Source organism: Ailuropoda melanoleuca, chromosome 13 (genome assembly GCF_002007445.2).
Source record: "Ailuropoda melanoleuca isolate Jingjing chromosome 13, ASM200744v2, whole genome shotgun sequence".
Taxonomy (NCBI): Eukaryota; Metazoa; Chordata; class Mammalia; order Carnivora; family Ursidae; genus Ailuropoda; species Ailuropoda melanoleuca.
In genome coordinates, this window is record NC_048230.1 from 22186084 (window position 1) to 22207769 (window position 21686).

At 54.5% G+C, this 21686-nt stretch overlaps 2 long non-coding RNA genes across 2 annotated transcripts; one reads left to right on the plus strand and one right to left on the minus strand.

Moving 5' to 3' along the window:
• The first annotated feature begins 744 nt into the window (after nucleotides 1-744).
• LOC117795668 lies at nucleotides 745-14469 on the plus strand. Its single transcript, XR_004619763.1, has 3 exons — nucleotides 745-1635; nucleotides 11460-12164; nucleotides 14336-14469. It is a non-coding gene; the product is annotated as an uncharacterized LOC117795668 (long non-coding RNA).
• A 735-nt stretch (nucleotides 14470-15204) lies between these two features.
• Nucleotides 15205-21664, minus strand: LOC117795667. The gene is made up of 3 exons (XR_004619762.1): nucleotides 20921-21664; nucleotides 18416-18597; nucleotides 15205-16895 (listed from the first exon to the last, which is right to left on the minus strand). It is a non-coding gene; the product is annotated as an uncharacterized LOC117795667 (long non-coding RNA).
• Nucleotides 21665-21686: the final 22 nt, after the last annotated feature.

Sequence of the window (21686 nt, forward strand, 5' to 3'; positions counted from 1 at the left end):
AGAAAAATAGAGTCATGGAAACAAAATTTAATTTTACTGCTTTTTCTGTATTCATGTTAAAGTGGCTATCGAATAAAATCAGCATGGGGACGTGTTTTTGTCTCAGCAGTGCAAGTTCATCGGACCCTGCAAACCAGAGCAGGATGCGGAGGTGAAACAAACATCACCCAGCCTGTCCCGCACACACAGAGGAAACTAACTGAACCCTAGAGAAGGGGTGGGGCTGGAGTTCCACGTTCAGAGCCCCGGAGCCAGGCCTAGAACTCAGATCTCAGACACATCCTACCCCCATCCTGGACAACCATTTGCAGAAAGGGGCTGCACTACCAGTGGGTCCCCAGCCTCATGCTGGCCGAGGAGAAAGGTCTCAGGTCTGAGACCCCGTTAACTCCTGCAGACCAGCCAGCTGGGCTATTTGGGACCCTTTCATTGATTGTAGGTAAGCTGGGATCTCTAGCTGGGTCTCAGAGAGAAAGAAACCTGTGGTTTCAGGATGCCACCCTAGTAACCAGAAGGGCAAAGATGCCAAGGGATGCTAAGGACTGGGAGGGAAAGTGAAACTTCCAAGTTCTTCCTCTGACCTTGGCCAAGGTCGTTGCCTTTGGCCTCACTTGTCCTTATCATTTAATGAGGGGAGAACCCCATTTAAAGCCCACCGAACAGAAGAAAGGAACAGGTAGCAGGGCAGCTCTCAGCCCGGTGCAGTCCCCAAGGCGGGACAGAGCCCCAGATAGGCGGGGCCGCAGGAAGGGAACGCGGCAAGCGCCCAGTGGTGCATCTAGCCCGAGATGGGCTGCAACAGGGTGAGAGTCTGGGGGAGGGGAGACGGAGGAGAGTCCCGCGCTCTCCTTCCCAGGGTTCTGAGTCCACGTAGGTCGCCTCCAGCCAAGGGTCTGCGTGCCCCCTCCTCTTCTCAAGACGCCTCTGGCCTCGCCCCTCCCTCTCACATTCCCGACTCCCAAGGACAACTTGTCGCTTCAGAAACCCCGGGGCTTCTTTCTGTCCCCCAGACTCTTTCTCCCCTACTTCTTTTGTCTATTTCTGCATTTGACGGCTTCTCTAGGAAGCGTTCCCAGCATCTCCTTCTTTCTTGTCCATTCTCTCTCTCTCTCTCTCTCTCTCTCACACACACACACACACACACACACACACACACACACACACACACACAGTCTCTGTCTGCCGGCCATCTCGGCGCCTTTCCTCCGTCCTCCGCGACTCTGGCCTTTCAGAGGGCGCAAGGCCCACTCCTGGAGCCGCTGCGCGGTCATCCGACGGCGCCCCAGGAAGGGGGCAGGTGAGATTGGCGGGAGCCCCGCCCTGGCGGACGCGGAGGAAGGGGGCGCCCGCGCCAATCCGCCGCCTCGGCCCTTTCCTCGCCCCTCTCACCCCCTCGCCGGCGCCAGGGGGACGGAGGACGCACGAGTCCCTTCGCGCCCCTAGCGCCGTCGTCGGCGCCGCCGCCCCAGACCCAGACACTGCGCCCAGAGGCCTTACGGGGCGGGGGGCGGCGACCCGCAGCCGCCGAGCCCTTGGCCCCGGCGTCGTCACCGGCGTCCCTGGGCTCTGGAGCGCCCAAAGCCCCGGGTCCCTGCAGCCTCTGAGGACGCGCGGAGGACGGCGCGGTTCGGAGAGGTAGGTGAGACACTCCCCGCCCTGCCTCTCGCCGCTGGGGACCGCGACCACGCAGATCAAAGCGGAGGCGTGAAAGACCCCTCTGGGGCCCGCCAGTCCCCCGGCCGCGCTTTGAGGACCGATCGGCCGTGGCCGGCGTGGGCTACCGGGGCCGCCAGTTAACCTTGGGCTCCGGACCGATCCAGCCTCCCCGGTGGGGCCTCAGAGCACCGCCGCAACGCCTTGACCTCCCCGCCCGGCTCGCACTGGACTCTCCCTCTCCACGCCAAGGTGTGTAAGGGGGCAGAGGCTCGCCTATCAGCCTTTCCCCGCAGCCCTGGCTCCCCAGACCTGCCCCGCGCAGCCTCAGGCCCTCTCCACCAGGTCTCCCCGCTTGTAAGTCGGGATTCCAAGCGGATGTAGTCAGAGAGACTCGGACTGACTGTCCCAAACGGCCTCGTGGGCCGGGGTAGCTTGGAAAGGGACAACGGTTATTCTTTCTCCATGGAAATTAGAAATTGGCTTGGAACTCTGGGTCCACACGGGAGCACCAGGCCCCCAGGGTGCAGAATCAGCTCTCTCTCTCTCTCTCTAGAAGTCCCCTGGAAGGGATGGAGGGAGAATGCTCGGGACAGTCTCTTGCCTCTGGCCACTTTTCCCTGCTGCAAGGGGACCCAGGTTTCCTTGCCCTCTAGATTGTACTGGGACTGGGGTGGCGTCCTGCCTGGGAAAGCATGTATCCGAATGTGGGGGGATGTCTGGCGCCGCCATCTTACTTGAAACTCACACACAAAAATGATGCGTGTGCATTTTTGTAGAGGGGCCTGTTGTTTATGGGAAGGGGCAGAAGGCAGGGAAAGGACCTCAATCTGTATGGACTGATTCAAGGGTCCATACGTATTATTGGAAAGGCACATAGAGAAAAGTAGGCATAAAGGGGTATGCAGTATTGTGGGGGTCTCTGAGGAATTAGTAAATCTCAGGAATCAGTGGAGAACTCCTGTATCAGGGCAGCTGCGCCTCTCCCAGTATTTAAGCTCCATGTGATGATTGAGGATTGGTAAAAACATGCAAAAGAGACCGGAAATTATGTGCTCCCAGTTGTGCTCAATAATAAAGGTTGCAGGCGGGAAATTCACATTATCGCCTATATGCTCCCCCTCTTCCAAAGTAGATCAGTGCATGGTATATTTCACCTATTCCACACATGCTAAATGTGGAAACATACAGCACAGAACTACTTTCCAGTATCAGTATAAGCACAATGACCCATAATGGAAAGGAGGTGTTCCCTGAGTCAAAGTTCACATTTCTCCGTGTATTTCTCTGACCCTTGGAGGAAAAGAGTCTGGGGTTTTTCCTGATCCAATCATTCCTGCAAATCCCTCTTTGGAGCTGCAGCTCCTCCCTTTCCCTAGAATCTGGAGCACTTGGCTTCAAGTCCAAAGAGGCCTCCTCACTCCCCCCAGTCCAGAAGGGATGGAGCCACCTTCCCCTCCGGACTGTATCACCAGACCTCCCAGGAGGTGAGTTGCCCCCCTCTGCTGTGGTTTAGAACCACCACCCCAACACACACATACACATGCACACTGCCCCAGAAGAAAGGAAAGGGAAGGCTTTAGTAAGCCCAGGCAAGGCACTGTGGGAGACCTCAGACCCCTAAGGAGAGCCCCTCATTCTTCCACACTGCACTTGGGGAGACCCAGACCATCCTGAGCATATGGTTGGCAGTTTTGTCTTCTCACTGCCTCAGAAGCCACTGACCCCATGAATGGAGCATCTGTTAGGCTGGGAACTTAGTCTCCTACCCACCCTGCCTCCAACTTCTCTTCATGGCCTGATTAAAACAAACATCAGGCTTCAGATGCTGTTGGTTTAGAAAGAGAGGTAGATTCTTTTAACCTACTGGAATTATCTCCCTCATTTTCTCCTCCCTCATTGCTTGCTCTCTGACTCTTGGATTTTGTCTTCTCTTTCTCTCCAAACACAGAAAGACAGAAAATCCATGACTTTGCTAGGCTTAGAGGGAAGGGAAGGAGAGGGAAAGGAGGGAATGTTTGACCCATCCAGGCAGCACCAAGAGCTGTGATTGGAGGTGCCAAGGCATCACAGTAGACCCTGGTATCTAATGCCTAGAGGTTGTTTGATTCCACAGTCCCCCACACCCCAAGATCCAATGGCACCATCTTCCTTAAGAGGAACTAAGGATTTGAGACTAATGCAGTTTTCAAAAACAGGAAGAAGCAAAAATGCTCTAGTTTGGGTGGCCAGATGTGGAGGGAGTGTGCAGTCTGGGCAGCAGGTCTGGGCTTCCAGAGAAATGATTCCTCAGGGCAGAGGGAGTTGAGGCAAGGCCTGCCACCAACTGAGCCTTGGTGAGGGCAGGCTTGGCCCTGACCTGGCCAGCAGGGGACCCTGGGCTGTTCACAAGATGGAGGTGAGATCAGGGACTGGAGGTCTAGGTTCCTTTCCTGCTGGCTGCCCCACTGGCCCTAGGACCCACTCAAAATTCAGGAACAGCTGAAAAGGAAAAAAACAATCCTGGGAAACACCCAGATTTGTAATCTGCTTGACCCATCTTGACAACAGTGGAAAAAATTGTTCTCCTGGGTGGACTTGCAACTTTCCATTCTTCAATTTGATAATGGGCATGTGGGGTCAGCTTGAGGTTTCAGATTTGGGGGTTCAGAGCTCGGTCTCTAGGTAGCTAGACTGCAGGGTTTGTGGCCTCTCACCTCCTTTTCCCATGTTCCCCTTGCTTCCATTCCCTCCCAGAGCTTCTCAGAAGATGGCTAGGGCTTTCTTGTAGAGCCATGAGATCCCACAATTTCAGAGGATTTCAGACTCCTTGAATGTCAGGTTACGAACTCCTATTTGGATTGATCAAAGGAGTCTGTGCCTGGAAAACATTGAGACCACATATGGTCGCTAATGTAGCTTTTCACTTTTCCCCCCTTGAGTGGATATCTGGATACTTACCGGGTTGATCTCCACCTGCAGAAGCACCCAGGGGGCTCTCTTCTCCCCACCACTGTCTGTAAAGCAAAGGGCAAAAGCCACTAGGGCCTGAAAAGTTGCCCAAATCTCAACTCCTTCCCTTCTTCCTCAGGAAGATGCCAGAGTGGTTACCCTCAGCCCACTTTCCATCTTTGCCCTACCTCCCTTTCTCCCCTTCCTCAGCCCCAGTTATTGGAATAACAGCCTTTGTCTTGCAGGAATAATTAAAGCATTAAGGCCAAAGCTCCCCCATCCCTATCCCATTGCCCACGGGATTGGGGCCCTGCTCTGAGTTTCCCCCTTCTCAGCCGTTTGCTTTTGAAGTAACACCCCCCCCCCCCCCCCCCTCTNCAGCTCTTCAAGGCTGAATCTTGGCTGGAGTGGAAGTGAGGACTTAGTACAAAATAACCTCTCTGTTAATCATGAGAAAAATAACCATGTACTCCTGAGCCATCACTATCCAACATTTTTTTTTTTCTTAAGCTATGGCCAAAGCCCCGCGCCTCGGCCCAGACCGGCCAGGACTAGTCCGATTGACCAAAATTCTTTTATGGCCAGAGAACTCAATAACCAGAGATTTCAGCCTTTAAAACAATAAAAAGGGAGAGGGGCCAAATTTCTACTCGTTAAGCCTCTTACCTCTTTCTCGGCTGGTGCGCTCCTTGGCCCCGGGAACCTCCTGGGCTCGGAGGTGAAGCGCCCTTCTCCCTAGCGGCTCCTCTTGCAGTTTGAGCTGTCCCTGCCTTGCGACTCCTGCCGCAGCTCCCGGGAAAGACCGCGTCACTGGCCTCTGCCGTGGGACCAGATCTCCTGGGGATCGGGACGGTCGCCCCTCCGCGCGAGGGGTTTGAGACCGCTGCGCCCCTCTGTCCCCCAACTCCAGACGCGCTTGGAACTGCGCGCGTAACGTCCCCAGGTCCTGTGCAGGGTTCCCTCGCTCCGAACCAGCGCAGCCGTCCCCGACGGCACGCACTCCGCAGTGCTCCGTGGGGGATCACCTCCGGGCGGGGCGCGTCTCAGCGCCGGCTGGGTGACTGCCTCCCCGCTGCGGGCAGGGGGCCGGGGAGGTCGCCGCGCAGAAAGGCGGCCGTACGAGCAGCCGCAAAGATTTGGCGCGCCTCCAGCCCGCGCCGCCGCCGCCAACCCCGTGGCAGGCTGGCGCCGCAGGGGTGGAATCTGGAAGCCTGTGAGGGCCCGGCTCCGAGCCCCAGCCCTCCTGAGGCGGGAACCTGGCGGAGGGATTAGAAAGGAGGCTTTTAAATCCGCCCAGGCGTCCGGAAGCGGCAATAAAGGGGCGAAGGGAGGTCATAATTACACCGGGGCTCCCTCGGAAGCCGCAACGCCAAGGGCCGGTAGACTCACAGCCTCTGCCGTCTGCCGGAGGAGATGATGGGATGGGATGGGATGGGATGGGATGGGATGGGATGGGATGGGATGGGATGGGATGGGATGGGATGGGAGGCTCCGTCCAGCCACCGGCGGCGCGGGGAGCGGCTGTAAAGGCTGACCCAGCGCCTCGCCCCAAGCGGGATCTCGGCGCGCGGGGACCTGCAGAGGCGCGGGCGGGGCGCCCTGTCCAAGGGAGCATCTTGCGGCTGTTCTGCTCCGGGGCCTCGTGGGTCTTAGGCTCGGCTACCCCGCGCACCAACAGTTCATTTGCTCCCTCCGGCCTCCGGCGCCTGCACCACTTGCCCCCATTTCCCGGCTCTTGGGTTTCCCCTCCTGGATGAGCCCTTCCTCCCCACAATTAACAAACGATCTAGCGAAACCCCGCCAAGTCCACTTCTATCCTCCCGAACTGGCTAATTAATCAGAGAGCCTTAAGGAGACCGAGGAGTCGTAATGGGCAGTTTGGAACGAGGGGGCGCTGACGAAGTCATTAACCTCCCGGTAAAGATGGGTAAAGGGGACGGGCCTGGCTGCCTCCGCGGCCCCTTTGGGCCCTTCTCAGCGCGCGGGTTTTGCCCGCTCCACCTGCCCCCGCGCTCCAGCTCCCAGCTCCCGTCTGGCTCTTTTGGTTCCCTTTGTCATTCTCTCTGGCTGCTTTCAAGGGCCCCTTTCTTTGTGTCTGCTTCTGTCTACCTGTTCAGCTGTCTCTCGCCCCCCTTTCGGCGCCCAACCCGAGGCCGAGAGAACTTTAAGGTCATGGTGAGCGGCCTGGCTGGCGGTCTAGGCTCCCGGGTCTCAGACACTACCCCTCAGCCCCGGGTAGGACTGAGGGAGCTAGAGATCCGGGGAGATATCCGCAGCATGCCCCCCAAGAGCGAGGGCCATTCCCAGGAGAAAACAGATGCTGAAACTTTCAGCTCCTTTTCGGTATGGACCAACTGGGATCAAGGCCACAAATGGCTGGAGAAGAACCAGGCCCCAGTAGAGAAAAGCTCCATATCATTTCGATTAGAGAGACCCAGAGACCTTGCTCGCTCCTCTTCTGCATGGGCAAGGGTGCGACGAGGTCAGGACCAGCTTGTGGGTGGTCTGTCTCAGTCCTGGAGTCCTCAGCACCTGTGAGCAGGTCCCCATTGTTTGGGGGGCAGGCCAGGTGACACTATCCACCAGACCTTGTGATACACTTACAATTGTTCGTCCTCTCTTTTAATTTTTCCTGTCAGGTACCCAAATGTATTTCACTGCCTCTGCCCGCATCACATTCGAGGTATTTGTATGTCAATGGTGGATGAAACGTTCTTAACATTTTGGGGTTCACACAATGCTACTTGAAAATCTGATGAAAACTATTGATCCTTCCTCCCCCCCCCCCGGGGGGGGGGGGGGGTACTTANACTTATGTAATGCTCACCAAATCCCACAATTTCAGAGGATTTCAGACCCCTTGGACTCCTATTTGGATTGATCAAAGAGGCAGGTGTCTGGAAAATGCTGACACCAAATATGGTCAGTTACTACAAGTCCTCACTTTTCTTTTTTTCCTGTAGCTGACACCTTGGTGTTTACCAGGTCGACCTTCATCTTTAAAAACATCTATGCATCGGTGTTCCTCTCCCCACCACTACCCCTAGGGTCTGGGTTCCCCGTGGGAGTCAGTCTTTCTTCTCCTTCCCTGACCAGGGGGCTCCAGAAAGTGGGAAGAGCTTTGCTGGGGAAAACTGACCTTGGACTGGTCCAGGGTGGGACCAGCTGTCGGAAGAAAGTGGGACTTGGACGGCCATCCAGGAAATTTTTTTAAAAAGTCCTGAACCTCCTGGAAAGGGAAGGCTGTCTGGTGACCACCCCCTGGATGATGATGTCTGTGAGCCAAGCAAAGAGGGGTCAGGCAGTAGAATGTTCTTTTGTGTCCCTTATTCATCTACTTATTCGGTTTCCTCAGAGACCCCAACTCTTCGTGGGGTGGAGGGCTTAGCCAGGGTTAGAGGCTGGGGGTACTGAACTCGGGGTTAAGAGGGGGAAGAATTTGCTCCCAAACATTTTTGTAATTTTGTTAGTAGGAGCCAAACCGATCAGGTGGCCCCTGACAAACGTGGGACACCTAGTTGCCCAGACTGTGTTGTTGTGGCTTCTTTAGACTTTGTCCACAGCCTAGTAACAGCTTTCTGGCCTTCTCCCCACTCCTGTGACCTGACCAAGCTAGAGAATCCCGAAAAAAGTCAGGTTTCATTGGGGTCTGGGAAGTGAACCAACTTCCTTCTTCTAGGACTATGTTCAGACAAATTAAGGGAACAGGAAATTACCTGGCTTATTGCAGCCCTCCCAACACACACACACACACACACACACACACACACACACACCCCAGAAATCCAGCCCCTCCCGATTGGTTCTCAATTGCCTATACATTTCAAGCAAATGTGACTTGGGGAAGGAAAGACTCCAACCGTTGCTAGTTGCCTCTCTCTGGACTGACACAACCACTACCTACCTGCCCCCACAGTTCTGGGCTGTAACCAGAAGCCAAGGGCTGGCTAATCGTATTCAGACCCCTGCCTGAAAATAAAAAGAAAAATAAACAATTTTCTGCTTGGGACAACTTAAACTGAAGAATTCAGGCTGTGAACACCTGACCTAAATGCTTTTAATCAGAGCAGAAGAAATATATGCCCATTTGTTCCCTACTTTACTAATTAAAAAAAAGCTAATTGGTGTTCTCAGGAACTTCCGACTGAGGGTCAGAAGCCTCTAGCCATCTCTTCACCCCTTCTCAATTCCCTATGCCCCACCCCTCCCCCCACAAGGCCATCCCCGCCATGGAGTTGGCCTCTTTCCGTCAGACAATGGGAGGGGGGTGCCCTCAGACCATCTGGCTCCGCCCCTGCACCAGAACTTTGGCCCTGAAAAGGCAGTGTTCTCATTGGCCAGAAGTTCTTGCCTGACAGGGTCTTCCCCCTTCCCGGATCCCTGGACTAGTTTCTGGGAGCGGAGATCTCTTTTGGGCTGCAAGGCAGCACTGCTAACTGGTGAAGGGCAGCTCCCACTGGAGCCCCAGAGCTTAACTCAGTGCCGGGCACACAGTAGGCTCTCAGATGTTTCTGGATTGTGAAATGAGAGTTCCCACCAGGCAAAGGTCTATGATTTGTTTGGGGAGTCTCTGAGGCCAATGCATGGAGAACTCCAGGGCCTCTTGGTGCCCAGGAGATAAGCAAGCCCTGGTTTTTCTGAATTATTTCTCAGATGTTCTGCTTTAATTCCAGCTTTCTAGGCCCCCTATTTCTTTTCTACCCATTCTCTAAGGCAGGATCTTGCTCACTCCAGCAAAGGGAAAAGGCTCATTGAGAAGTTGAATGAGAATATGCCACCACTCCCCAGACCTTTCCCCCACCATATCCAGATATTTCAGGCTAAAGGGAGTTTGAACCTGAAATGAGCCAGATAATTGCCCCAATTCTCTGTTCCTTATTGAAGAGGTAGTTACAGGCCAAGGGGTTCAAGGGGCCTCACTTTTATGGACATTGCTCTAAGTCAAAAGAATACATTATACATATACAGGCTGAGAACATACCCTCCAACCTAGACTAGTTCTCTGAGAACAAAGCAGGCTTCCTCCTCCCTTCCCTCCTCCCCCTTTCCCCTCCTCTTCTTTGTTATTAATAGTTATTATTTACTAAATGCTCCCTGTTCACTGGGCATTGTGCTAAATCCTAGACACATTGTACATTAATTAATCCTTGCAACAACCCTAAGAGTTAAGACATCCAAATTTTGCAGCTGCAGAAACTGAGTTACTTTTCCCAGCAGAAAGCCTGTGTGTGTGTGTAATAACGTTGATGTGATACTGGCAGATCTGAACGTTCAAGTGGTATGACGGAGATGGAAATAAAGAAAATTGACAATGAGAAGATCTTAAAGTTTTTGAAATATGGAATGTTTTAATAGAAAGATAGTTTCTCCTGCCCTAAAGTGAACAAAGAAGTGATGCAATTAACTGGCTAATTCCCAGCCCCAAATGCTTTCCCTGGAAATGGGCGGATAATGAGGCCGACAGTATGTTCGCAGTTGAATTCGCCTGATGTCGCTGCATTTCTCCCCCTAACTTTTGCGAATCGATTGGGCAATCACAGTGAGACGCACATACGCCTCCCAGACGCTCACATACTCGCACGCGCGCGCGCACACACACACAGGCAAGATTGCTGACACACACAGACCCGAATTTATCCTGCCTCTAGAGTCGTTTATGATTCAGCCTCGGGAATGAAAATAGGGTTTGGCGCGGAATAATGCGCCCGAGGCCGGCTAGGGCGCAGCTGCTCCAGATGTGCTCTGGGTAATTAGGCGTCCCCGAGAGCCCCTGCCCCGCCGGGAAGAAGACCTGGGCCGCACTGCGCCCCTAGCCTGTCCCATGGTGGGCTAGTGGCCTTTGCTGCCCCAGGCCCCCTGGTGGCCCCCTTGCCCCTCTTCTCTTCCTTTCCCACAGGGGGTTCTCCAGGACCTCTGTCCTCAGAGTAACTTTGGACAGATGTCTCCAAGAAGGCCCCGCAGTATAAAATCACGTCTCTGCCTTGGCAGGAGAAGAGGGACCCCAGTTTCTCCTACCCCATGCTTCTCGGGTTTTGGGCATCTCTGAGCTTAGACTCCGAGGACTGGGTCTCAAACAAGGCTTCTTTTTCCCACCTGGAATTTGGCTTCCTTTTCCTATAATTCGACAGGCCATTTGAACCGAGCAGAGTGACCCGACTGCCCTAAAGGCCTTTCTCCTTTGGGTTTATGGGGCAGTTGTGTATCCAACACACCACCTCTTAGTCATCAGGGCCTCTGACAAAGTATTCAAACCTCACAATATCCCAGTCTGGGAGGGTCGTTTTTCATCTGTGCCTTTGAGGGCCTGAGGCACTTACCCTCCTTCAAGCAGGTCTAGGGAGGTTATAAACATGGAGCTGGTCTTGTCCTGGAAGGGAGGCGGCTGCACTTGTCTTGCCTCCCAATCCTAGCTGAGATGCTCCTATATCCGCTTCCAATTCCCTTCTGTGCTCCCCCAAATCTTAAATCCAGAAAACCCCAAACTTCCAACATAGACAATGCACTAAGGCTGCCTTTCTGGAAAGGAATTTTGCTTAGGAGAAAGACATTTTTGCTGGGGTTGTCATAATATAAGAACATTCCATTCGGCGTAGAAGCCAGGTCCTCTAGCCCTGCCTCACCATTTTAATAGCTGCGGTGATCTGGGGCTAACCACTTCAGGCCTCAGTGTCTTCGTTTGCAAGTTGGGGGGAGGGGTGAAGGATTCTGGCGCTGGCCTTGAGCAGGCCCCTGGGGAGATCAAAGGCGATCGGGCTGTGGAAGGCTCCCTAGAGTCGGGAATGAGCGTAGGGGGTGGGGAGCGGATGGAGCCGTGACGAGCCGCCGATTCCTTTCCCAGCCCTCACTGGTTTCATCCTGTTTCTCTTGCTTGGCAGAGGGCGCCAAAGGCGACGCGCCCGCGGCCAGCTCCAGGCCAAGCCCAGAGCGTCTGCGGGAACCGGCCCCTCCACCGCCGCGGGACGCAGAGCTGCGCGAGGACTCAACGCCAGGGCGCCGCCTAGAGGTCGGCCGCGGCCTCAGCCTCACCCGCCGGCCACCACGGAGCTGCTTCCCCAGCGGCGGCCAGAAATCAGGGGACAAAAAATCCAGCCTGGGTCTCAGGGATGTGGCTTCCGGCACCTCTGACTCCTCTCAAACCCACCCCTCCAACGTGATGAGCCGTAGGAAGGGAGACGGAAGAAGACGGCCCAGAACTATTTACTCACCTTGTGACTAACTAAATGGAAGGGGGTCTCCATTTCCGTGTCGTTGAAGATCCCGTGTTCTGCACCGGTGTCTATATTGCCCCCTCTCACCACCCACTGCCCAGTGCCCTCCGATTATGCTAGACCTCTGCTTTACCTTCGAGGAGGCGCAAGAGTAGGGAAAAATTGCCCCTAAATCTTACAGCGTGGTCGTCTACATTATCGACTTTCTGAATAATTTGGAGATCGACGTGCTTTGGGGGAGAGTATTCGGAAAACATCCGAGGGTGAAAAGCAGCATTGCCTAAGTGGCCTTTCCTCACTGAGTGACCATTAGCTCAACTGGTGTCTGAACGGCATTCAGGAGGGTGCCCGTTGGCACCAGCGCCCCTGTTGGTAGGTGTCTGTGTTGGGCACTGAAAGTTGACTCCTCTCGAGCCAGGCAACCTCGGAAGGAGAAGGCTGGCTGGCATCTATGGGGATGCATTTGAGGTGTCCGTTCAGCCCCATGCAGAGAGTTTTATTTTTTTAAACCGAGATCCATGGCCTGGGTTCTGGAGATGGGGTAGGCTGGAAGTGACAAAGCCCTTGAAAAGTGTATGCAAAATTTGTGTGTGCACAGATCCATCTGTTCTATGACCGTGGCCTCTTCAGATTTGCCAGAGTTTAAGACTCTAAAATGGTTCAATCCCCTTCCCTTGGTCCAGGGAATCATGAGACCCAGGTCAGCAATGGGCAGGGAGGAGCACACTGACCTGCCCCTGCTGCAGGCCTCTGGAGTGGGGCAGGGTGTGGGTAATAACAGTCTTGAATGGTGTGGAAACTGCCGGCCCCTCACTCCTGCCCTCCGCCTATCGCTAACAGCTCCCAGAGGCAAATCCTGATAGGAGGGGTGACTGCCAGTAGCTGCCATCACAGTTTTTTAATAAAAATATAGTATGATAAAGAGTGAAGTAAGGGAGTTCGGGCACATAAAAAGGAGGGAGCTGGCGGTGCCTCCGCATGCATAGTCTGGAATATGAATATCGGGTTGGAAACAAGCTACTTCCTGTCCTCCAGCTATTCATGAACTCCCCTCTTCCTCCTCTGGGTGCAAGGAAGGAGCCAGAGGGCACTGCTCCCATCCCCCACTGGCTGGGGCAGAGTGGAACAGCCTTTCAAAAATTCTGCGCATCGCAGACCATAGTATTTTCCCCACCCATTCCATTTTTAATTACTTTTTAAATTTTTTCCTTCTTTTTTTAAAAAAAAGTAATCCTTATGCCCAATGTGGGGCTCAAACTCACAACCCCGGGCTCAAGAGTTGCCTGCTCTTCGGACTGAGCCAAACAGGTGCCCCTATATATTTTTTTTTTATCAATTTAAAAAAGACGTCCCCAGAAGTGTCCTGGGGCCTTTTCTTGGAAGGAGGGTTGGGCGTGGGGCTGGCAGGTCACACAGGGCCACACCTGTGTGTCTGTGGGAAGGAGGGGCTGTCAGTGCACCAAACCCCCAGTGGGTCTGCAGCTGGGCCTCAGTCCTGCACGCCAGCCCTGGCGGAACCTGATTTCATCTTAGCCCTCCAGCGCCTCGTAGACCTGAATCCTTGATATTATTTTGGTGAATAACGGTGAGGCATGATCAAAATTCCTGTGCTCTCCCACCCAGAAGGGCACCTAACCAGGCCCCTCCAGCAGACAAAGTGAGCAGGAAATCGCAACTTCTCTCCCACAGCGCAAAGGGATTTCTCCTGGGTTTTGATTCACGACAGCCTGATAGCGATTCCAAATCCGGCTTCCACAAAGTTTGGTAAAACAACAACAACAACAACAACAAAAAACCCAAAACAAGAACAGAAAGAAAACAACAGCAACAACAAATGGTCCAGAGCAGAAAAGAACTCTGGAGAGGGCAGTGAAGGTGCGGGTCGCGGCTGTTTTTGTTTCACTTGGAGGCTTTGAAGGAGCCGGACAGGAGCCGGTGGCAGAGCTCGGCAGAGGCCAATCTGGGCGCTGCTCCGCGCGGGCCGTCACCTCCACTCTGGCCAAGACCAGCCTCTGGGTTTCTCCTCTGGGAGCCCCTGCCCCGCTCGGCAGCTTTAGGCCTTCTGACCCTTTCTCCCCTGCAAGCGAGCACCTGGCCATACAGCGGTGGGGCAGGGCAGAGGTCTGGCAGCTAGAGACGAAAAGAGAAAAAGAGAAAAACCCGCTTTCAGCGGAAAGATGGAAAGACCGGAGGCCACAGGGCGTGGCGGGCAGAGCCTGGGCTTGGGCGAGGACGGACGGGGCGTCTGACTCCGCGGTGGCGAAGAGCCGGGGGAGCCGGGCCGAGGCTGTGCGTGGGGCTCGGCGAGCCGGCAGTCGAGGCGGTGGCTTCCAGTCCTGACCGCCGCACGGGCGACGCCTGCGAGGGAAGAGTCCCCGGCGGCGGGCGCGGCCGAGGCAAAGTCCCGGGGGCCGGCTGCCGAGGCTGCTTCTTTCCACGCGGACGCAGTCCGCTCGGGCGAAAGAAAGGGGCCGGGGCGGCTGCGGCTCGTAAATTTGTTTCCCCTTCCTCTTAACCCGCCCCCCGGCCGTCTTTCTTTTCAGGACAGGAGGGGATGGAAACCGTTTGAAGTTCATCAACACGGTGAAGTTTTATTGTATTTCCGGTCCCCAAGATTTATACCCGGGCGGGGGAGCGGGCGGCCAGGCAGACTCCCTCGCTCCCTCGGACTTCCCCGCCGGACACGTGGCCACTCGGACCCTCGCCTCCGGGGCCAGGGCGGGAGGGAGCCGGGCCCGGACGGGGACAGGCCGCTGGCTCCGCACCTTCCGCACCTGCCGAGGGCCGCTCCCGCCCCGCGCCGCCGCCTCGGCCCAGGTGAGTGCGGGGCCTCGGCCCGCGGGGCCGCCCGCCCGCTGCGGGGTGTGTGCCGGAGCACCTGCGACGCTGCGGGTGTCTGCAGGGGTAGCGGGGGCAGGAGGGGACCTCGGTGGGGGCGGGGAGCGAAGGGCCCAGGCTGAAGGTCAGGAAGGAAGATGCAAACTTGTTCTCTGCGTCCCAATCTGAGTCCTCAGCCTCTCGGGTTCGTTTCTGAGTTCGGGACAGACGGGCTTACCTGGGACAGCTCAGCTTCTGAGGAGCCAGCCCCCCCCCTCCCCCGGGACGTTTCTGGCAGGGCGACCTCACCACGACCGTCCAGGTCAACCCGCTTTCCCTGCCAGTCATGTTCTTCTGTTCGCTCCCTAGTTTTCCTGGTACTTTCTCACACACTGCTTTTCCGTCTATGTCTCCTGCAGCCGCTTTCTCAGCGCTCCTCTCCTCTCTCTGTCTATACTGCAGTCTCAAAGCAGGGCTTTGGCCTCTCAGAGCTGCCCTGAGTGACCCTGGAATACAGGCACTAGCCCGACGGCGAGTGTAGACGCACCTTGATAACAATTCGAAGGTGAGGAATCGTGTCTGTGGAGACCTCCAGCTGCGGAGACGGAGGCCGAGAGGCGGTGACCAGGCAGGTGTATCGGTGAGGCCTTGCCCAGGCCTAGGGTCCGCATCCACCAGGGCTCCTGGAAGAGAGCAAAAAAAAGTCCCTGGTATCTGAGCTGCCAGGCCCAGCTCCAGAATGGTTTTTCCTGGAGTCCTGCCTCCAGTTCTTTAGACATGTTGTTTACTAGCAGCTGGGTTCTGTTGGGGAAGCCGTGGAGGAGAGTGGGAGTGAGCGGGCCAGCCGTTGGGTGCAGGGGCCTGCCCTCAGGGAGCCCTTGACCTGGTGCGTGAACTGGAGCTGCTGAGTGAATTAGGTAGTTTCGTGTTGTTGGGCCTGGATTTCTGAACACAAGGACATTAAACCAGGACTCAGGGCAGTTACTGCTCCCCGCTTAGCTGGAGGAGTGGGGAGCTGTGTAGGGGAGCAGAGTCAGGGCTGGGTCACCCTTGCAAAAGGATGAAGAGGTTTGAGGTCCCTCACCCAGAAGCAGCAAGGACGTTCCCCAGAGGAGAGTTCTGGGAAGTTTCTAGGGTCTTTCCACTTCTGTGTTTTTTAAGTGCATGTTGGGAGGGAAAGGGGGGAATGGGGAGCATTCCACTTGCCAGAGGCCCCTTGCTGGGCTGTTCCACAGAGCCAAAGAATGGTGGTTGGGGTTTTAAGCTTTCTGCCTTGGGATCTTTGGTTTCTGTCTACATTTAGATTTCCCCGGAATCAGTCTCTCCAACTTGGCAAATGCTTGAATTCAAGAGATAGAGGGAGGTCCTTGAGGTCTTTGTAACCCTGGGAGGTGGGGGAAAGGACTCCACTTCAACAGTTCTTCAGGTCCTTGAAGAGGGCTTAGTTTGTCCCATTCTGAAAGAGAAATATCAGGATCCCATGTAGCCTCAGCCTAAGGGCCTCCAGGGTCCTTCCTAGGGCCCCCTAGTGGGGCAGAGGTGGGGCAGAAAAAATTCTACCTTTCCCAGTCCCTCAGCTCCTTCCCACAAAGTGGCCAGGGCTTCCCCATACACCCTGGGGCTGGACTGAAGGGTTACCTAGGTCTGAAGGGCCACCCACTGGGAGAGGGGCCTGGCCTGCAGGCTAAAGGGAAGCCCAGGCTGTTGGGCCCGTTCATTCCAGACGGGACTGACAGGAGATGGAGCAGGGGGGGGTAGGGCAGGGGCAAAGCTGTGATATCCTCTTTGACCCCAACCCATTTCAGGCTGCTGGCTCTCTGCCCAGGAAAGGAAAAACTGGAAGTACTGGCGGAAGGAGGGGGCCGGTCCAAAGCATAAGCTAACTTTTGTTCCCAAACTTTTCCCCCCTGCTTGAGGCAGAGGAAATGTGGAAAGGGGCCGGGAAAGAGGCCCCGACCGGATGGGGCTCCGGCGCCAAGCTGACATCAAGGGGGGGGTGTCTCTCATTAAGGGGCATCTGCTGGGAGTGGAAGGGCCCTTGGGAGACCCACCCCCAGCTCTGGAAGAAATGCAGCCTTCAATCCACTGTCCTGGTAGGCAAAGGCCAACAATGCTGTTCCTTGACATTTTCTTGTCCTCCAGCCTGGGTGAAGGTGGTCTGAAGTGTCTTACTGCCTTACCTTACTTCTCTCTGGGCCTCTCACAAACCTGCCAGCCACCCGGAGCCTGGAGCCTGACTGTCTTCCATCCCTGGCGTCTCTTGGCCACCCCCTCCCAGGAACAGTGCTGTAAAAAGAAAAAAGGGGGATGTTAGAGAGAAAAGAGGAAATAAAGTCTTTGGAAAGCAGAGAGTTTTACAACAGCCACAGGTTTTATGGAAGCAATTCCGTAATAACCTTCTACCTGCTCAGCTCCTTTCCGCCCTGCCTGCCGCCCACCCCGTTTGGCCTCCTGGATGCCCCCTCCCAAAGAGCCAGCCACCCCCACCGCCTTCCATATCCCTGATGGCTGAGAGTTGGAAAGAAGATTCCCGAGGTCCGCTTGGGCCGCTGACCTCTCGGTTCTTCCTTTCACCTCTGACATCCTGGGAGGGAGATTTGGCAGGAGATTTCGTTACTTTACAATTAAAATCCCCACTTGGACGGTTTGGAAGCCCTGTGGTTTGAACGCATGGGTGTAGGTTCGATGTGATCCGTTTTAGGGGCTCTTTTGGATAAAGGTTGAATGTTCTGGGGACCTTGGTTTCTTCCTGCCCTGGAGCAAGCATCCCCACACCTCTTTCTTTCCCAGAGTGGATCTGGACTCTGGTTCTGGGTCAGAAAAAATATCTCCGGGTGGTTAGGGACATAGACGTGGGGACCTTTCTAATTTCGTTGGACACAGCAGTGCTTTGCTATGACCCCCACAGTTACCTGAGGGCTTTCACATTCCACTCATCTTTGCCCACTGGCCAGATTCACACTTGTGAGGGACACACTTATGCACAAGTAATGGTGCCTTGATTCTTACGCCCATCACTACCATGAAATAGGCATCACACGATGCACGCTGTCCCTGCAGTTTTGGGGTGAGATACCCAGTAAAGGATGTCATGGTCAGATCAAAAAGTCACAAAATTTCATGACCTCCCCTGGGCCAATTTGAGGCATTTCCTTCACCTTCCAGAGAAATATTTTAGGAGAAAGTTGTAAAAGAATTCAGATTTAAGTCCCATGTGCTGGTTTGAGGAGAAGGTATATACTTTGAATCTCAAGTCAACAGGAGATTTTCAAGCAAAACTTCCTAATCAGTGAATGTTTTACAGGCAAAATTCAAGTACACAAATACTTAAGTTTTTGCCCTTTCCATAGGCATGTGATTGTTATAAAAATGTACGCACCAGCTTTTGGGCAATAGATCTTATATGAACAGAATTGTAAACCCACATCCTTCACAGGGGTTATACGCACATCCAGATATGAACCACTGGCTCTTCTATATGAATGCCCAGTATTACAGTCGGGCATATTTATTTATTACATAGTCTATGCACAGTATAGAGCACAGCATATTTGCACTCTGGGTCCCCATAAGTAAATATCGGTTTGAAATATACCTACAAGATACACACATCTACTCAAATACAACATGCATTAATTTCAGCTTAGCTTATCAATTAAAAACAACCTTTCCCCCTTTTCCCATTTCTTGTTTTGCTTTTTGTTTTTCCTTCTTTCTTTCTTTTCCTTCCCTCTGTCTAGATTTTCTCTCTCCTTATTGACAAGAAGAATCTTTCCAAAAGCCGCCCCTATAGCACAGGCACTCACCGGCTGGGCTGGTCCTGGCCAGGGTCGGCCTCTGCTCTCCCCACCTCGGCCTCGCTCTTGGCTGCTCAGGGCCCCAGTGTGGCCAAGGGTTGCAGCTCTCCCTTGCCTGCCTTTCTCCGAGTCACCAGTTCTTGGCCCTAGTTGTGTTCAGGCACGGCTCCTGTGCTGGAAACGGCTAGAGGCTGCGAGGGAAGGCAAGGTTTTCCTTCTTTCTCTCTAGGATTTAGGGGTGGGGAGGGAAGCAGTTTGCTCTCCGGACAAAGTGACCCCCCCCTACACTCAAGCAACTTCTCTATTAAGCATCTTTAGAAGCTGGACTCCAGGGGCAGCGATCCTGTTTGCCTCCCTCCTCCACGGTGGGTACCATTGTTTGGGAAAGGAAACAAGGTTTTGAGGGCGTCCACAGACTCTCAGAGCACCCAAACAAGGGGCTCCCTCCCAGCTGACCCTTTAACCCTTTCCCTGAGCTGGAGTTGAGCTCCAATTTGGGACAGCAGTGTTTTCTAGAAAACCGGGCTAGGGTGGGACTATTGCTTGATGCATCTGGACCCCCACCTGGAGGGAAGAGAGCTGGGGTGCAGGGTCTAGGGAGTGGGTGCTTGTCCATTCCCTTCCCTCCAGAGTTCCCTCTCCTGAGAGGACTGAGACCTCAAAACCTGCCATTTCTAAACTGTCCCCACCCTCCAGTTTTATGAGCAAAGGCTAAGCTCTGGTCTCAGAAAAGGGGCTTGGGTCTCCTCCTTACCCAGCACATGGGAGCCACCAGGGCTTAGGAGCAACTGCCCATATAGACAGCAACTCACAAACTTAGCCTGTCTGCTGAGACTCTCCAGCCTTGTAGGGCACAAGTCATGAGCCCAAATGTTCTTCCTCTAACTTCTTCCCTAAACTAAGTGTCCCTCTCGACTTCTCTCTTACTGCAAAGAGAAGCAGCATCAAAGTCTGGGCCAGGAATGGGAACCAGAAGGGCTGTAGTCAGAGCCCAGCGTCTGCACAGCCTGGGTCTTAAGAACAGCCCAGTGCTGTGACTTTTCTATAAATTAAAAAAGGCCCTGCCCACAGTCCACATGGCCTTTTGGGCCCTAATTTATATACTACAGAAAGTCATATACTCAGCCTGCCATGCTTCATAACACCACTATTTATGGCAGGAGAGGTTTTTTTTTTTTCCTTTGAAGAATATATTTATTACAGGGTAAAGCCAACAGCAGGCTCCATACGTCTGGCAAATCGAGAACAGGTGCTTTGCCTTAACTGTGATTCATTCGCTCTGCGCGCAGCTTTCTCGCTGTTGAGTCCGGGGAGCTCCCTCGACTTTCCTAAGCGTCCAACCGCTACTTAGGAGAATTTCCATCGGATTTTTGTTTCCCCACTTGGGTCCAATGGAAAAGGCAGATCTTCACGCTGTTTGGTTCTGGATCTGCGGGGCTGTCGCCCTTGGAGAGCTGGGGTGGAAAAGGAGGAGGCCGGCTGGGCGCTGGCATTGATCTTTAAAAAATCATTTTGAAATCGCTCTAATGTGAAGAAATATGGCGCTCACCCTCGTATTTCACACGTAATGACAGGAGATGGCTTCATTTGGAAAAGAAAAGCGGGCGGGAGTGTGTCTGTGTGTGTGCGCGGAGGTGATCCACAGCCTTCTCACGGCAGAGGGTACATGGCCAAAAAGATAAAACCTCAAATTAGAAAGGCCTGCTTCTGTTAAAAGGACAGGGCTGGGGACAGCCTATCCGTTAAGGGCCCAGGGCCCGGCAATGCTGAGAAAACCCGCCCCAGCCGGCTCCTACAACCCAACCGGAGGGGAATCGCATCTGTCCCAGGGCTGCTCCTCCCTGTGCGTCCACACCACAAGAAGCGGCTGTACCCAGGGCAGAAGCTGGAGGAGCAGCGGCTGGGAGATGAGCCAGGAAGCCAGCCGGTGGCCCCAGGGGAGTCCAGGCGCAGGGCTGCAGAGTAGATACCAATAAAACGGCCTATCTGAAAGCTCCAGCCAGAGTTCACAGGAGGGAAGGCGACGGGTGGTCGGGAGACTGACCCGCAGGCTCTGTCTACACTGGTACCCAATACCAATATTTGGAAATCTATCAGGACCACAATGCCCGGAGAGAGGAGCCATCCAGAAGAGGCAAAAACTCACTGGTCACCTTCTTCCCTGGGTGTAAGGGGAGATAACCATGGGACCCCTTCCCATACCTCTGCTCTGCTGACACCTTAGGGAAGTTCCCTTAACCCTTTCTCACATTCAGCTTTCCCAATAGGCAATTTTAAGGGCCTGGGTGGTTATTAGGGAAGGAAAGGAGTCATGGCTATGTCCTCACCTCCAGACCCCATACTTGCCTCTGAGCAGGGCCAGAGAGAGGCCCTAGAAATTTAAAGGAGCTTTGGCTAGTTGGATTAAACTCTTTCAGAGGCTCAACTTTCCAGAGCCTGATGAATACCTTTAACCTCACATAGGTTCTAATTTTAGGATAGCTAAATTTTAGGACCAGACCATTGGACACTCACCCCTTTTTATTCTCCTTTCTCCTCTCTCAGCTACGGAGGGGTCAGAAGAAGCTCCCAGGCTTGTAAACCTCCCAACATGGTCACAGAGAACCCTCCAAAGCGGATAACGCCCTATAAAACCCCCCAACTTCTCTCCCATCCCCTTTACTTCATCTCCAGTGGATTGCCGCTGCACTGCCGTTTAATAAACATCTTATGTAAAGGGGACAGAGGAGAGGAAACCAGGCCTGCGGGGTGGAGTGGCAATGCGTTTGAGGTAGAGGGGGCAGGACGACCTCCTCTTATGCAGTGGGCCTCTCCGTCTGCGCCCCAGGCTGGCTCTCTCCCTCCCTCTGCCCAGCTCTCCCTCTCTTCCTCCCGGACCCGCCTGGGGAGAGGGCTCCACAGCCTGCATCCCTCCCGAGGCAGCCCGCTGCTTTCCCTCCGCCTCTCCTCCGCCCCCGCCGCCCCATGTCGAGAACAACCCCCCTTCCTGCAAAGGGGGGGGGGCGGGCGGGCGGCGGGCAGCTCGGGCTGAGGTTACGTGGCCGCCGGAGCCCTGACGTGATAGCACATTGCATCAGCATAAAACAATCCATCCTCGATATGGAATGCGGTGCGGACGGATGACAGCGAGAGCGCAGCCCCCTCGCCCGATTGATTTATGTCGGAGCTGACGCTTTATCAGGCAGTCGGAAAAACTTTGACCAATCATTTTGCAAGAAGCGCTGAGCCGGGCTGCTCCACTGTACTTTGTTGGCTGAGAAGTTGAGCAGGGGGTGGGGGT